This window comes from Protopterus annectens, chromosome 1.part2, assembly GCF_019279795.1.
Source record: "Protopterus annectens isolate FY-2018-M chromosome 1.part2, PAN1.0, whole genome shotgun sequence".
NCBI lineage: Eukaryota > Metazoa > Chordata > Ceratodontiformes > Protopteridae > Protopterus > Protopterus annectens.
This window is the reverse complement of record NC_056727.1, coordinates 484,883,664-484,901,460: the sequence shown is the minus strand read 5'-3', so window position 1 is coordinate 484,901,460 and position 17,797 is coordinate 484,883,664. Positions and strand designations below refer to the sequence as shown.

Here is a 17,797-nt window from a genome sequence, read left to right as displayed (position 1 = left end):
GAAACTGCTGTAATGTGAGAATCTTGAATTTTGGTACCTCTAGATATGTGTTTAGAATAGATGGGTCTCCAATCTTTGTCCTTCCTTGGTACCAGAAATAGTCTTGAATAAAAACCTTGACCTTGTTCTTTTGCAGGTACCTCTTGAATTGCTTTCATATCCATGAGAGCGGAAATTTGTTTTTGTGCCTCTGCCCATTGATTTTGTGGCAGGTTTGGCATGCCTCTCATTTTTGGAAGGGTGTGAAAGTGGAACTTGTAGCCTCTGTCTATAATATCCAGAATCCATTTGTCCTTTGTAACAATGTGCCAGTTTTTTGAAAATAAGGCCAGTTTTCCGCCCAAAGGTGCTGCCATTTTTGCTTTGTTTGGCAGGCATAGGGGAAAGTCATTGTGTCTGTTTTCTAAATGACTGTGGTCTATCTTCTCCACCTCTTGGGGCTGGTGCTTGTCACTGCCTAGCCCTGTAAGATCCTTGAGGTTGCCCTCTACCCCTTGGGTGGCTGTATCTACCCCTTTGGGGTCTGTCCATGGCTGGAAAGGACCAATTTTTTGAAGGCCAGTTTCTGCTGAAGCGTGGAGGCTGCACTTGCAAGAAATCTAACTGTGTGCATAGATTTCACTTTTTCCTCCATTTAGTACCTCCTCCGCTTTAACACCAAACAATACATCTTTTTGTAGTGGTGCATCTAATAACTTAGCTTTGGCATGATCTGGTAAGGTTTGCTCTTTGAGCCAAGCGTGTCTACGTATGACAGACCCCGTGACAGCAGCTCTACATGAGGCCTCTAAAGCATCAAAACCACACTGTAAGGTATGTTTCCCCACTTGTCCTGCTTCATGCAACAAATACTGCAACTCTTTCAAATCTGGTTGTGCTGTTGGTGTCATTTTGCTTTTCAGTTGAGATAGCAAGAACTGCTGGTACTTTAACATATGAAATTGACAGTTTAATGCCCTCATGGTTAAAGTGGCTGATGTGTACACCTTTTTCCCCCACCTTTCTAATGCTCTGGAATCTCTCTCTGAAGGTAAAGGGTTTTTAGCAGTAGAGGCCTTAACCCTTTGGGACCCTGAGAAATAGTTTCTGGATCAGCAGAAGGGCTTTTATAAAGGAACTGGTGAGAATCAGGAACCCGGTAATATCTGTCTGGTTTAACAGGGGCAAGAGGTAAAGAGTCTGGATTAAGACTGGCTTTTGCGTACACATCAACCAAAATATCTAAGACAGGAGGAATAGCCAGGGGCCTATGCTGGGGAAGCGGAAGAAATTCCCTGAGCCTTTTCTTGGAATCTGAGTAATCTTGGCCTTCCCAGGGGAAGTGCTCTCTCAATGTATGAAGGGTTTCCCCAAAAGAGTAGTCCTCAGGGGGGGAGACCGAGGGAATAGACTCCTCAGCATCAGAGTCTTCAAATGGGGAATAGGTGTAATCCTGGTCCTCAGAAAGGTCTGAGGTAATAGAAGCCTGGTCTGAGGAAGGGATGTCTTCCTCCAACCTGGGTCTTTTGTCTGAGGGGGGATGAGAACCCCTGATGAGTGTAATCAAATCCTCAGCCATTTTAAGCATCTGTTTTTTAGGCATGGGGCCTTGAGAGGGGGTCTGAGGACCCTGTTTATTAATTTTCATTGGAGCTTTAGATTTAGAGAACGATTTAATAGAGAAGGTGGTAGGCCTGAAAACACCTTCAGAACTGGCAGGCCTCGCTAAAGTTTCCGTTTCTCCGCCAAGAATGGCGTCGGTATCTGCAGTGGGAATGGAGACCGAGGAAGCTGCGACCCCGGGTACTGAAGTCGCCGGTAAAATAGTTTCATCGTTAGTCAGGGGCTGCGTAGGCCCTCGCTGAGAACCGGAGAACCGGTAGTCGGCCTTAGCGTGATCTCAGTACTCTATGCAGGCCTCGGATGTCTGTCTTTATCCTTGTGTTTTTTGCCTGTAACTGGCGTCGGTAAATCCAACGACATAGTGAACACAAACGACCAACTGAAGCCAAGAAACTAAGGTAGAACGCTGCAAAATGGCCAGGGCTTAATGACAACATGAACTTGAGCAGTGTTTTGAAATTAAGAAGAGCCAAATTATAATACAACATACATTTGGTATATTCACATACTTAATACACTCCCAAAGAATTGATTCATACATTTTTTATTATTTTGATTTTTTATATTTATTCATTATTTTTTACTTATTTATTTTCTTCATACTTATTTAGTATTCATTAGCATTTATTATCTTGATCGCAATATGATTCATTTAATGTTTTATTGTTGAACAATGTTTAGCAAGAAGTTTATGTTTTGAGCCTTTATGTATATGAGAAATATTATGACAAGGCTATTTAACTGGTTTTACATGTAGCCCTTTTAATACCAAGCACTTGCAGGTGATATTTTATCAATTAGCTTTTTAACTTAATTGATCACATGATTTTTTTAGTATTTAAATAGGAACAGTTGTTACATGGTGTTCATCTTGATAAAGCTCAGTATTGCACTGGCGAAGCTTGAGGGATTTGTTACTGTGTGGTTTTTATCCAATAAATTTGTTCGTTGAATTTCACCTACTGGATTTTCATTTACCTTCTTTCCGCTGCGGAAATCTGACGACATGATATAATTAAACTTTTTGCCAAAATAATGAAGGGTGAACTCCGCCCAGCGCTTAATAGTGCGCTTGTTAAATCTAGCACAAAAACGGCAGGCCGAGACGTCGTGGTCTGGCCCTAAGCAAGGTATACAGTAAGAGTGAAAATCCTTATGCGGTATTTGCTTCCCACAAGAAATGCAATTATTAACTTTGTCGGACATCGGTCTGAGACAAGAAAAGTTTCCCCAGCGGGGTACTTAGCTTTAAAGAAGACTTTGGCTGAAATACTTTTCGTAAATCTCAGGAGCTGGCCGATCGGCACTTGCGAACTGCTTCTGCTTCGGGCACCGCGCGGCAAGAAAGACTGAAGAAAATGGCGTCGGCTGCCTCTTTTATACCCCTGCCGCACTGACGTCAGGGAAGAAGCGATAACAACTGACGCTGGACATAGACTTTGGAATTCGTCCGACCGAGGACCTGCCTGACGGCAGGATAACCCAAGTGTGATGACTGCAGCTGTATGCATGATGAACATCTGTGGTGTTGTCTGTCTTTAGTAGTAGTTGTCCTGGATGTAGCAGGTCCTTGAAAGCCATAAGCACATTTTGTACAGCTAGCACCTCTTTTTGATTGATGTGAAGATGCCTTTGTTCTGCGGGTCACGTGTCCTGAATACATTTGCCTGCCATGTGTGCTCCCCAGGCGTAATCCGATGCACCTGTTGTCAGTGTTTGCCTGGCTGTGGGTTGTGTAAAAGGCTGTCCCTTGTTGAGCTGAGAAGCTTGAGCCCACCATTGAAACTCCTGTTGAAGGCAAGGGATTAGTGGTATAACCCAAACTTTGACAGTGTTGAGACCATACATTCTTTAGGTACCATTGTAGTTTCCTCATATGCAGTCTGGCATATGGAATTAGTAGTATGCAGGATGCCATGTAACCCAAGGCCTGCAGAATTTTTCTTGCAGGGAGTTGGGTCTTTGTTGCCATCAATTGAAAGTATTGAATCAGTTGTCCTTGCTTGTCTGGCGTGAGATAAGCCATCTGGGCCGTTATGTTCAAACTGGCACCCAGGAATATAATCTCTTGTGAGGGCACTAGTTTTTATTTCTTTTCGTTTACTGTGTACCCCAGGCAACTTAACTTTTTTACAAACGCCAGATGCTTTAGAAAAATATCTTTGCTCTCTGCTTTAATCAGGCAGTCATCCAGGTACGGATAAATTTGAATTCCTTTCTGTTTGCAAAATGCAATTACTGGTGCTAGGCACTTTGTGAAGACCCTGGGCGCAGTAGATAAGCCAAAGGGCAGTGCAGAGAATTGGTAGTGCATTGAACCTGCTATGAATCTGAGGTATCTTCTGCAATTTTGTCTGATAGGGACATGCAGGTATGCCTCTTTGAGATCCAAAGTCACGAGCCAAGCTTTCTTGCCCAGCATGGGAAGAAGCTGCTGTAATGTCAACATTTTGAATTTTGGAACATCCAGGTAAGTGTTTAGAGATGAAAGATCCAGAATGGGCCTCCAGGCTTTGTCCTTTCTGGGAACCAGAAAGAGTCTTGAGTAAAATCCTTGTCCTTGCTCCTGTGATGGTACCTTTTGAATAGCTCTCATATCCATGAGTGCTGTAATTTGTTTTTGAGCCTCTTCCCATTGATTTGGTGGCAGATTTGGCATTCATTTTAACCTTGGCAGAGTGTGAAAGTGGAACTTGTAACCTTGAAATACAATGTTGAGAACCCATTTGTCTTTGGTGATCATTTGCCAATTGTGGTAGAAGAGTGCCAGTTTTCCTCCGAAGGGGGCTGCCAAGAGGGATTTGTTTGGCAGCTGTAGTGGGAAGTCATTGGAGCTTCTTTTTATATGGTTGGGGCCTGTCTTCCCCTTCGTTCTGGCCTGATGTAACCCATTGTCGAGGCCTGTAAGGACCTTGTGTGTGACCTCTACCTCATTTGATGTATGTCTATAATTGGAAAGGACCAATTCTTAGTTGGCCAGTTTCTGCTAAATCTAGGAGACTGAACCTGTAAGAAATCCTTCACCATTTGCATAGATTTTGCCTTATCCTCCATTTTCTTTAATACCTCTTCTGCCTTAACTCCAAATAACACATCCTGCTGCAAAGGTGCATCCAATAATTTTGCTTTAACATGATCTGGTAACATATGTTCTTTTAACCAAGCATGTCTTCTAATGACAGAGCCTGTAACTGCTGCTCTGCAGGAGGCCTCTAGAGAATCAAAACCACATTGCAAAGTATGCTTTCCCACTTGTTCAGCTGCATGCAATAAATCCTGCATTTCTTTAAAATTAGGAGGATCTGATTCTGGAAGCATTTTTTGTTTTAACTGAGACAGTAAAAATTGCTGATATTTTAGCATGTGAAACTGGCAATTTAAGGCTCTCATTGTTAAAGTTGCAGACGTACATACTTTCTTTCCCCATCTGTCCAATGCTCTGGAATCTCTGTCAGAGGGAACCAGATTCTTGGCTGATGAGGCCTTAACTCCTTTGGGTCCCTGAGAAATAGTTTCAGGATCAGCTACAGGGCTTTTATACAGAAATTTATGTGCGAGTCAGGGACTCTGTAGTATCTGTCAGGTTTAACAGGGCCTGGAGGTAAGGAATCAGGATTTAATTTGGATTCAGTATACACATCATCCACAATATCTAACACTGGCAGAATAGCAAGGGGTCTGTGTTGAGGTAATAAAAGTAAGTCTCTGAGCCTTTTTTTGGATTCTGAGTAATCCTGGCCTTCCCAGTGGAAATGCTCCCTCATGGTATGTAGGGTTTCCCCAAAGGAGTAGTCAGGCGGTGAACCTGATGGAATTGATTCCTCAGTATCAGAATCTTCATAAGGGGGTAAAGAGTATCCTAGGTCTGAAGAAGAATCAGAAGAGATGGACACCTGGTCAGATGAGTCAATCTGCATCCTGTCTACGCCTTTTATCAGGAGGGGGAGGGGACCCCCTGATCAGAGTGATTAGGTCTTCGGCCATTTTGAGCATTTGTTTCTTAGGCATGGAGGCCTGTCCTGGAGAATGCTGTATTTGTTTCTTTGACTTTAAAGGAGGCTTAGACTTAGCTGAGGGTTTAATGCTTAACTGAGTAGGTCTGAAGATGCCCTCTGTAGCTGTGGGTTGCTCAGCTACTCCGGATCTCTCTGAAAGGTTAGTCTCGGTAGGCTGTAGGCTGAAGAACTTGTGCATCCGAAGGCCCAGCCGTCTCCACGTGGGAGTCAGAGGTGGCTTGTGGTTCTACAGAAGCGGTCGTCAGGGGCTGCGAAGGCGTCTCACTGAAAACCGGAGAACCAGTGACTAGCCTAAAAGAGGCTTCATCGTCAGTTTTGGGCCTCGGATGCCTATCCTTGTCTTTGCGCTTTTTGTGTATTCTGGTCGTCGGAAGTTCCGACGGCATGGTATAATTGAATTTTCTACCAAAATAATGTCGGGCAAAATCAAACCGACATTTAATAGTGCGCTTGTTAAACCTAGCACAAAACCGACAACCAGGAACATCGTCGTCAGGGCCTAGGCATGGGATACAATAGGAATGGAAATCCTTATGAGGTATTTGCTTCCCACAAGAAATACAGTTATTAACTTTTACTGACATCGGTCTGAGGCAAGAAAAAGTTTCCCCAACGGGGTACTTAGCTTTGTATTAGACTTTGGTTCTGGATTAGGAATGAAAATCTCAGGAGACGGCCAACCGGCACTTGCGAACTGCTTTTGCTTCGGGCACCGCGCAGCAAGAAAGACTGAAGAAAATGGCATCGGCTGCATCTTATATACCCCTGTCGCACTGACGTCAGGGAGGAGGTGACAGCAACCGACACCGGACCAAGACTTTGGAACTCAGGCCGACTGGGGAACCGCCTGACGGCAGGATAACCCAAGTGTAATGACTGCAGCAGTGTAACACGATGAACATCACCCAGTTCTTAAAAATACAAGGTATAAGAAGTATATACATATCTTCCTCTCATTTTTTTTCTAATTTTTCTTTGTTTATTTTTTAGAATAGGTTTTAGTGTAACTTGTTTATTTAAGCCCGGGTGGCAAGCCAGTGAGTTAGTAGGTATATTCCTACGAATCTCCGATCTATGCTCAATAATTCTATCCCTCAGGCACCTGACTGATTTGCCCACATAAAATCCTGAACATTTATTACATGTGGCAAGATATATAATACCAGTGGTATTACACGTCGCTGTACAGTGAAAAATGAATCTCCTGCCACTCATAGGATGTATAAATTCTGGGCACTGATTAATACTCGTACAACATGAACAATTGTAACATGGAAAAGTGCCTTTTTTCTTAAACTCAATTCCTTGTGTATTATTCAAAGAAAAATCTTTGTAACATAAAAGTTGTTTCAAATTATTACAATTACGATAGGTAAACATAGGTTGGTCTGGGAGCCATTTCTCATGACCGGGTATAGATTTCAGGACAAACCAATTTTTTTCTTATAACATTCTCAATTGTTCTGCTCATTCTATTTTATGTCATAAGATTAAGTGGTTGTCCATTACCAGGACTCATGGTGTCAGTACTGGAATCCTCTAACAGAAAAGTAGGGTCTGGCTACAGAGTCCCTTAGTGTCAGAGCATCCCTCCTAGCGGTCTCTATTTCTGTCATTTTGTATTCCCTTACCCAAAAAATGTACAGTCATTTCCTGCATCTGAGCATTACATACCTCCAGTTCTGTACTAAGTTGACTGGCTCTTAAGTAATGAGAGGAAGACATGTATATACTTCTTATCCCTTTTATCATAGTTTCTGTATTTTTAAGAACTGGGTGTTCACCTTACTCAATTAATGGCTGTGTCATGTGCTACTAGTATAAATGTTGGTTTTAACTTTTCTTTTGTGTAAGACACTGAGGAAGGATGTTTTTTATATCCGAAAGCTTTGTCATTTTTTAGTAAATTTTATTTGGCTTGACGGTGTGGAGAGACTATTTTCTTTTTTGTTGTTGCTTTGGCGTTGCTCTCTCCACTTTATCGCTTGTTCCACATTTTTATTGTTTGAGCTCGCTCTATTTTTCCTGGTTATTTGTGAGACATGTTTCTAATGAGTTAAAGGAAGCCTGGGTAGTTGAATATACAAAATAACTGTTTTATGAAGCTATTAAAGAAAACTTGTGAAAAATTTTTGTCCTAAAATCTCAGGACATTTGCCCTTTTTTTTTTTTAGTTTTTTTTTGTGGGACACATCTGCCCAAAGAGGGACTATCCCTCACAAAGAGAGACAGGTGGTAACCCTACCTGAAGTATATTTACCTCAGCCATGCAAGATGCGACTGCCAAAGGGAGGACATTTTGTACAGCTTGTCACTGCTATGTTATGACACCTACTGAAGTGCGAAGTTAAGTCATTGTATTCTGAAAATACTGTGTTTGTTAGATGAATGGTGCTAGATGGGACATTGCTGGTACTGTGTTTTGGGTGGGATAACTGGATGTTTGTTTTTGTCCAGGCAAGTGGTTTTGGCAGAGCTTGATACAACTCTGCACTGCTTTTTGATCGCAGCAAAGAGGAATATATGTACCATTTTTCATCCTGTTTTGCAATGCTTTTGGTCTCTTCTCTTAATAACAGACAGTATTTCCTTGGTTAACCAGGGATACTGCTGTCCCCAGAATCACTTGATTGCCAGTGGAAAGACTTTATAATGCATGCAGTGCCAAGATTACACTAAAAAAAGTAAGTAACTAAATTATAACAGTACTTAAAAATTGCCCCTTTTTCCTCAATTAAATTTGCATGCTATCTGTGTGACAGCACTCACCAAATGCTTTACTTAGCACAGAGTCATGACAGTGTCTCACTGATCCTAACCAACTATTGTGTGCTCTAAACATGGTTGCGAAGATACACATGAACAGATTCATTGTCCTGGTGAATGTCTTGGCATCCATGTCTTAAACACACAATATGGTTACGAATAGTGAACTAATCCTAACACTGTATTTTGTATGATGGCAAGTTAACTGATTAAGTATTGAAATGCAGAGAAAAGGTCACTATCTGCATATAATGTATTCAGTCTACATTCTTTAAGGAATGACATTGGTTCTGCTTCTTTTGATTCTTGAATTGGTAGCCGTACAACTAATTTTGGTGCGAGTTTGACTGTTTTAAATGTCAAGAGGGTAACTGATGGGCAGTGGTCACTAAGGAAACTGTCCTGGATGTGGATAGTTCAAAAATGTTCATTACAACTATAACAAATACAGTGATTTAGCCGTGCTGCTTGTTTAACAGATGGGCTTCAACCTGATGCATTTAAAATGCATAAAATGCTGGTTTAACCGACAGCCTTGTATACTTGCTAGACATGATAAAGTCAACTAGGAGTAGGGTATTTTGCATACCGCCATATCTTTGCATGATGTCTCTTAAGTTAGTGAATGAGGAGATCGCTGTCAGTGGTCAAATGTGTGCTACTCTTACCTGTATAAAGATAAGGTTGCCTAATATCAGTGTGACTATTAGCCAATATTGGGAGATTTCAGATGCTGTATTTGAGTTAACAATGCTTTTAATGCTTATGTGTCTGTCTTTACTAATAGTACTAGTTCTCATCCAGATCTGTTTCCTGACATAGCGCCATTATATAATAAAGTTGATTACATTTATATTTTCATAACTGAGACAGCAATGCGTCACTGACAAGCATGGTGTGAAATATCATGGTGGAAGACAGAAAAATATAAGGTCACCAGCCATGTATAGTCCCCGTAATGGAGATTTTGCTAGTAATCATGAATACACACACACACACACACACACACACACACACACACACACACACACACACACTTTCCAAATGTACATAAATATTTCCAAAACCCAAGTGACAATCTACTGCATGGAATTAGGTGAAACCTTAGATGATATACACACCAGCAAAGCAGCACACAAAATAAGAAAATCAATTGAAGCAAAAAAGAAGTTATGCCTTACCCATAACGTTCCATCTGTGTTGTTGATCTTCATTCATTTATTACTGATGGGTTATCGGTTCCGTCCTCGGAACCGAGCTGGCCATATATCAAGCTTACGTCAGCTGAAAACTCTCAAGCCAAGGTCCTACCCATAATGTTCAGCTCCCTGTTACCTTAGATCGAGTTTGCAAGTTGATAGACAAAAGTAGAGGCTACCTCTGGTCATAACAGACCTACAATAAAGGAATATATGAGATCCGTCAGGAATCTCCGGAGAGGAACGGAGGGTGGGGAGTAATGAATGAATGAAGATTAACAACACAGATAGAACGTTATGGTAAGACATAACTTCATCTGATGTTGTTAATCTTCATTCATTCCTTACTGATGGGACAGAGTCCCCAGCTACCTGTATCCCTGGGTGGCCCTCATGGAAGGACATTCCTGAGCACCACGGAGCCAAAAGAAGCTCTACCTCTGGAGGCCAAATCTAATTTGTAATGAAGAATAAAGGTATGAGATTTGGCCCAAGTTGCAGCTGAGCAAATATCATTGAGGGAAGCCTTAGCATGGAAAGCTGCTGACGTTGCCATAGACCTTGTAGAATGTGCTTTCGCTCTGTGAGGCAAGGTGACATCGTTCTTGCTCTAGATAAACGTAATGCAATTTCTCAGCCACGAAGCCAATGTAACTTTTGAGACGAGATGACCTAGTCTTGGTCCAGATAAAATCGTATTTGTCTATGAACATCCAGGGAGTGCAGGCAATACTCTCCCTTGTTAGAGTGGTTAGGAAAAAATACTGGAATGTCAATAGACTGGTGACACCACTTTTGGTAAAAAGGAAGAGTTAGTTCTCAGTGAAACCCTATCCTTCCTTAAAGATAAGAAAAAAATAGTTTTTTTGAGCAAATATGATTGAGAGAAGCCTTAGCAAAGAAAGCTGCTAAAGTTGCCATAGACCTTGTAGAATATGCTTTCACTCTGTGAGGCAAGGTAACATTGTTCTTGTTGTAGATAAAGGTAAACCATCCACTAAAAGTCCCATCCCTCCAGAATCTACTCCAACCCTATCGCACCACCAGACCACTTAGATCCAGCAACAAAAATCACTTGCAGATCACTAAAGCCAATAACTCTGCTGGAGAAGCACTCTTCTCTTGCACCATAGCCAAATTGTGGAACTCCCTCCCACCCACAATTACCCCTGTACCATCATGCACCCACATCAAATGTTTACTAAAAGCGCACCTAAAAACATGCTGGCTATGCCTTTGCAACTCCCCCTCTAATACCACCCACACCATCCACCCACTACCTTTCTTTCCACCCCACTAACTACCTTGATTATACAAGCTCGGATGCTCATAAGACCAACTACTTATTGGACAGCAGGAACGTCTTATTGTAACAATCGTTAATGTCTTTTATGTACTCCGCAGATGATAAAGATTCTAGTTGTCTACTGATGTACTATGTTCTTCATCTGTGACTATGTTTGTAATTTTTAATTGCTATGTTGATCAAATTGTTAATTGCTATGTAATTCCAATGTAACTACTGTCTGTATATTTTAACTGTGGAGCTTTTCTCCCCGGGCCTCCACTGAAAATGGACATACATCCAGTCGGGCACTCCTGTTCAACAATTGTAAATAAATACAATAAAAAAATAAGATAGGGACGTTTGATGCATAAGGCTTGAAGTTGTGACAAGAGTCAGGCCAATGTGATTGCAATCAGAAACAAAGTCTTCCACAAGAGATATTTTAAATCACATGAACATGCAGGTTCAAAGGGGGGGGAGCTGTTAGGGCTTGCAGGACCAAGGCCAAATCCCAAGGCTGTTAAAGGGAGGTTTTAGGTGAAGAACACCCTTCAAGAAAGTTTTACAGTGTCTATGTGACATGAGCGAAGAAACCTGAAAACCAATGTGGAAATTTGAAATGGCAGCTAAATGCACACGAACAGAACAGGCAAATAGGTCACAGAGTGGAAAAGATGTGATAACTAATCCAAAACCACCGAAACTGGGGCTGACAAGGGGTCTAATTGTTTATTCGCTGCCCATAGAGAAAACCTCTTCCATTTATTGAGACAGATTAATCTGGTGGACGATTTATGAGATGCAATAAGAATATTGCACACTGGGGACAAGAGATTTTCCTGCCTGGCAATCATTGGAAGTGGAGAAACCAAGCTGTCAGTTTCAGGGTTGTTAGACTGGGGTGAGTCAGACCCTGAGAATGGGAGATTAATGTTGATGGATTGAGGATCCACGATTGATCTAGCAGGTGAGGCCAGAGGAAGGGGAACCAGACTTGTCAAGGCCAATATGGAGCAATGAGGATCACTTTGCTTTTCAACTGTCGTGCTTTCTTCAGAAACTGGGAGAGGCGGATAAGCATAAAGTAGACCCAAGGACCAAGCGTGGACTAGAGTGTTTCTCTGTGACTGTCCCTGAGGGGGGATCAGGGCAAAATAGTTGCTGCACTTGTAGTTGGTTAGAGAGGCGAATAGGTCGCAGCAAGGTTGGCCCCAGCGGTTGAAGATTTTTGCCGGTATCATAGGGCTGAGGGACCACTCGTGAGGTTGTAGAATGCACCAGCTCAATTTGTCCGCTATCATGTTGGAGCTCCTGGGAATGTGCATTGCAATTAGAAAGCGGTTTGAAGCTATCGCCCATTGCCATATTCTCAAGGCCTCTCCGCATAACGGATAAGATCTGGTGCCCCCTTGCTTGTTGATGTACCAGACCACTGACATGTCTGTTTGGATCACAATAGTCCCTGACGGAAGGATGGAATGGAATGCTTGCAATGCTAGTAGCACCGCCCTCAGTTCCAGGACACTGATATGCAAAAGGGCCTCTGTCTCCGACCAGGTGTCTTGGGCAGAGTTTCCCTGACATAGCCCCCCCCATCAAAGAGGCATCCGTGGTCATCGTGATATTCGGCTGATGAGGGCTGAAGGGGCGAGTAAATCTTGCTTGCATCTCTGAGTTACACTTATCTGAAAAGACAAAGGATGCTGTAGAGGGTACCACTGAGTGAGAAGTAATCAGTGAAGGAGCCTCATGTGGAATCTGGCTAAAGGAACAATGGTGACTGAGGCTACCATTGACCCCAAGAGTTGGAGTATAGATCGAGTGGAAGATTTGTGGCGGCAGAGCAGTGGCTGAAGCAGTTGCTTTATTCTTTGAAGTCTGTGGTCCGGGAGAGAACCTGTGCAATTTCTCATGTCCAACAGTACCCCGATGATTTGTAAAGACTGTGCCGGGGTCATGTTGGACTTCTCCCAGTTTATAGCGATTCCCAGGCATTGTGCTGTCAGGTGAATGTAGTGTAGGGCTTCTACCAGTAGACGCTTGGCGGGGGCGGTGAGGAGCCAGTCGTCTAGATATGGAAACACCTGGAATCCTTGAAGTTGCAAGTCAGCGATAACCACTGCCATGTATTTGGTGAACACTCTGGGGGCTGTAGAGAGACCGAAGGGCAGTGCTCGAAATAGGTAGTGACTGGCTCCTATGCGGAAGCGGAGGTATCTTCTTGAGCATTTGTCCATTTTTATATGGTAATATGCATCTTGAAGATCTAGAGAGCACATCCAATCGTCTTCTACCAGAAGAGGAAGGATAGACTGAACCGTGACCATCTAGAATTTCTCTGTTTTTACACATTTTTTTAGTATGCTGAGATCCAGAATTGATCTCCAGTCCCCTGTCTTTTTTGGCTCTAAAAAGAACCTTGGGTAAAAAACGGATCCTATCTGGTCTGGGGGGACCGTTTGGATGACTCTTTTTGTAGCAGCATTTGGATTTCGTGTGCTGCTGCTTCCATTTGACTGGGTGGAACTTCAGGTAATTCTCTGGATGAGGTTGGATAAAGACAGAAGGGGATGCGATAGCCTCTGAATATTATCCGTTGTACCCAAGAGTCGGTGGTTATATTTCACCAGGCAGCAGGGTACAAGGAAAAAATACTAAGAGCCACTGGAAACCAAACCTCAAAAATCTTCAGAAACACCACAGAGCTCAAAGGAAAACACAGACGTGGCTTAGATCCATCTTTATTCACTCCATCCTGGCACCTCAGCTGTTCGCCTTCAAGGAAAAAAAACCCAACTGCTTCCAGAGGTGAGCAGTCAGGCAACGCTTCAGGAGCGCTGATACGGTTGGCCAGAGAAAGAATCTCTGGAAGCCTGGTTTCACGGACCTCCTCTGCCCCAAAAGGGGCATCTTCCATTGTTGTTTCCCCCTCTGCCTCTAGGGGAGAACTTGGCACATGCGTCACAGAAAGAACCCTGTGATTTCCTGTGCCACATCTTCCCACTCCTCTGATTTCTGGAGTACAATAGTTAAGAATGGATTGTCTGACACCAATGGCAGATAGGGTCTTGCCGTCTTGTTTGCATCTTGCCAACATATCTTTAACTTTAGGGCCAAACAAAGAAGTGGCCTCGATGGGGGCGTTCATGAAGGAAGTCTTAAAGGAGTCCACAAAGTCACAAAGACGCATCCAGGCATGTCGTCTGGTGACTATACCTGCACCTGCTGTTGTAGCCGCTCCTTTCATTGAGTGAGAAATAAGATGCATGGAAGAATAGGAAATGGACTCTAGGGTGGCCATCTGAGAAACTACGTTGTCACGGACCTCATTAGAAACAGCTCCTGCCAAGGTTTCAGAGAGTTGGCTGATAAGATCCCTCTGGAGCCTCGTAAAGTGTGGCAAATAGTTCAAAGACCTTACGGCGAAGGGTGATGAAGCAAACACATGCTTCCCTAGTCTGTCTATCACCCAGGACTCCTTGTTGGGTGGATGGACAGTTTGGCTCTCTTCTGCCAAGTCTTTCTTGGTTGCAGCCACCACCACCATGGCATCTACTGGAAGACCTCTTGACCAATGAGGAAGATAAGATCTTATCAGGCCATCATGGTATATCTTCCAGGGTGTCAGCAGCCTTCAATACGTGCTGGACGATGAGCTGGACAAGCTCATCGGCCGGAGAGGTAACCCAGGAGGTATGGGGCCGGGCACGAAAGGCCTGCAGGAATTCGGATTCCTCCGAGGAAGGATTACAGGACTTCCAATCACCCCTCTATCTAAGGATCTCGAGGATGTCACCAAAGGACACCTCATTAGAGGGTGACCATGGGGACGCTTCCCAGTCATCAAAGTCCGTATCTTCTGTCAAAGACTCCTCCATGGAGTCCATGTGCTTCCTTTTGCACAAAGCCTTGCAAGGTACTTCCTCAGTGAGAGGTTCTGGGGAAGCATGCAAAGAGGGGGTCTCCTGAGGCCCTTGTGCCCGGTGTCCGGCAGTTGTGGCTTGTGAGAGTTATGGCACAGAGGGGGGATGAGGACTCCGACATGTGGCATATGTCAGCGAAGGCAGGAGCCGACTCCATGGCCTGGAAGGCTGGCCTGCCCAAGGAGGGATGGGAGCCCGGAACAGAGCATGATAACCTCGGAACCGGAGACACACCTCACCCCGACGAGCTGACCCCCAGACCAGAAGTCTCAAGAGGACTGTGAAGCATGGGAGAGGGAGGATTCCTGGAGGGAGCCACAGAAAAAAAATTGCGTGGAACCAAGAATGCCCTCCCCCACGGCACAGCCACTAGCCTGAGAAGAGCCCGATGCCCAGTGCACCGAGGGCCACAAGGACGACCACTATTGGGGTCGGAGGTAAGGAAGCTGCTGTCAGAGTAATGGGCTTCGATACTTAGGGTGAAAGTCGAAGGAGGAGTGTACACTGGAGTTTCAGGAAAAATACGTTCACCTGAAGGAGGGAACGTAGGTTTCAACTGTTGAGAGAGACCTCTGGCCACAAGCAACTGGTCAACAAGCCGCAACACATCTTGTTCAGAGAGGCCCTTGGCTGACCTCATAGAGAAACCTTAAGACAATTCTGGCCTTTCTAGAAAAGGACTATATTGGCTACCAACGAATGGATCCAAGGAAGGAGAGTACGTGGTCCTTGCTAATTCGAGTGGTGCATAGCCCGGAAACGAGGATGTCTGCACTGAGGAGAATGGTGTCAAAGTAGTCTGCGCCAACGAAGTCGAAGGTGTCTGTACCGTAAAGGCAAGTGTCTGCACAGATAGGTATAGTGCCATCGAGGAAGGTGTCTGCACCAGTAAAAATGACGGTGCTGAAAAGGACTGCACTGAAGAGCATGCCGGTACCGAAAGTGTCTGCACCGTGGAGGACAGTATTGTCATACTCAAGGCCAGAGGGGATTGCACCAATGGTGCCAAAGGAGACTGTACCTGTAGGGACAGTGCCGGTAAGGGAACTGCAGTGCCAGTGTCGATAAGGAGGCCATGGCTGGAGCAAGAATCAACTGGGGCAGTGCTGTGCCTGGAGCAGAAAGGTTCAAAGATGGCAGTCCAGAAGTAGTAATTTTCACTTTCTTATGAGCCGACTCCTTGCGATCTCCAGAGGGAGATGGAGTGAGCAACCTCGATGAGGAAGAGGAAGAAAGCCTCTTACAGGGTTTAGCAGGAGGGGGTGAGCCCTCTCACCCAGAGACAGTCTCACAGAAAGGAGATTTGAGGAGACCTTTCAGGATTAACTTGCTCTTTCTCTCATTAATAGTCCTGGTTGAAAAATGTTTACAAATCCCACATGGGGGATTCCACAGTAAGGCGGGAGACATTCAAAAAATAGGCACATAAGTCATGGGCATCGGAAAGTAGTAACTTATGGCCGCAATCCTTTCACTGTTTAAAAAGTACAGTTTTGTACACTTACCACAAATGTAGATGTTAGAGTGTATTCACTGTTGCAGTCATTACATTTGGGTAATCTGCTGGCAGGTTGCCCTCAGTCGGCCTGAATTCCAAAGTCTTGGGTCCTGCGTCAGTTGCTGTCTCCTCTTCCATGACGTCAGGTCGTCAGGGGTATAAAACAAGCAGCCAACGCCATTTTCTTTAGTTTTTCTTGCCCCAGATGTCAGGTGCCCCCAAAAAGGTAGCAAGTATATATATATATACATACATATATATATATATATATATATATATATATACACACACACATACACACATACATATATACATATACATATACATATATATATATATATATATATATATATATATACACACATACATATATACATATATGTATACATGCAACAATACAAACTTTACCTTCATCTACAAGCAAATACACCACATAGGTTGTAGAAGATAGAGAAGGAAAGATAAACTCCAGAATGAAAGGGGGATGGCGGGCAGGTAACCTGGACTGCAACAGTGAATACACTCTAACATCTATATTTATGGTAAGTGTACACAACTGTACTATGTTCTTCATGTTTCACTGTTGCAGTCATTACATTTGGGAAGAATCCCAAAACTATGAATGGGAGGCTGGAAATAAACAGCATTAGGGGCGGCTATAAGGCCCTGCAGAACTGCAGTGGCAAAGCCTGCCCTGGACTTAGAGTAGAGAGGCAAATGATAATGCTTTGTAAAGGTGTGAACAGAACTCCAAGTAGCAGACTCTAGAATGTCTTTGGTTGGTACTCCTCTGAGAAAGGCTGCTGATGTAGCTGCAGCTCTGGTGGAATGAGGCCTAATGCCCTTGGGCACAGGTTTGCCATAGTTTAAGTAGCAGAAACGAATGCAGTGGCTTATCCACTTTGAAATAGTCTGCTTTGAAATAGCCTTTCCTTCTGATCCTGCACCATATGTCACTAGTAATTGCTCAGTTTTTCTTAGAACCTCGGTCCTGCTCAAGTAGAATCTCAGCTGTCTGTGTACGTCCATGGAATGCAGAATTCTCTCCCCCTTGTTCTGCGGATTTGGATAAAAGGTTGGCAGATAAATAGTTTGGTTAAGAGCCACACTGGAAACCACCTTAGGCATGAATGAAGGATTGGTCCTCAGAGACACTCTGTCTGTGTAAAATATGATAAAAGGCTCCAAAGCCATGAGGGCCTGTAGCTCTGAGACTTCTTGCTGAAGTAATTGCTAGGAGTAGAGCTGTTTTCCATGATAAGAACTTTAGATCTGCAGTAGCAGCTGGTTCAAATGGAGGCAGGGTGAGCTTTTCCAACACATAATTGAGGTCCCATGCAGGTATTGGTGATCTTCTGGGAGGCTTTAAATTTTTGGCTCCTCTAAGATACTGCTTTAGTAAAGGATGAGAAAAGATTGGTGGCTCTGTACTGTAATGAGTCGAAATGGCACAAGCATGGATTTTTATTGATGAGAAAGTTAGGCCTTTGTCAAGCATCTCAGTC

At 43.7% G+C, this 17,797-nt stretch overlaps 1 protein-coding gene across 1 annotated transcript in view; it reads right to left on the bottom strand.

The window, feature by feature from the left end:
* Positions 1-17,797, bottom strand: part of ANAPC1 (anaphase promoting complex subunit 1) — a 3,613,296-nt gene that overhangs the window by 2,981,669 nt on the left and 613,830 nt on the right. The window lies entirely within an intron of this gene.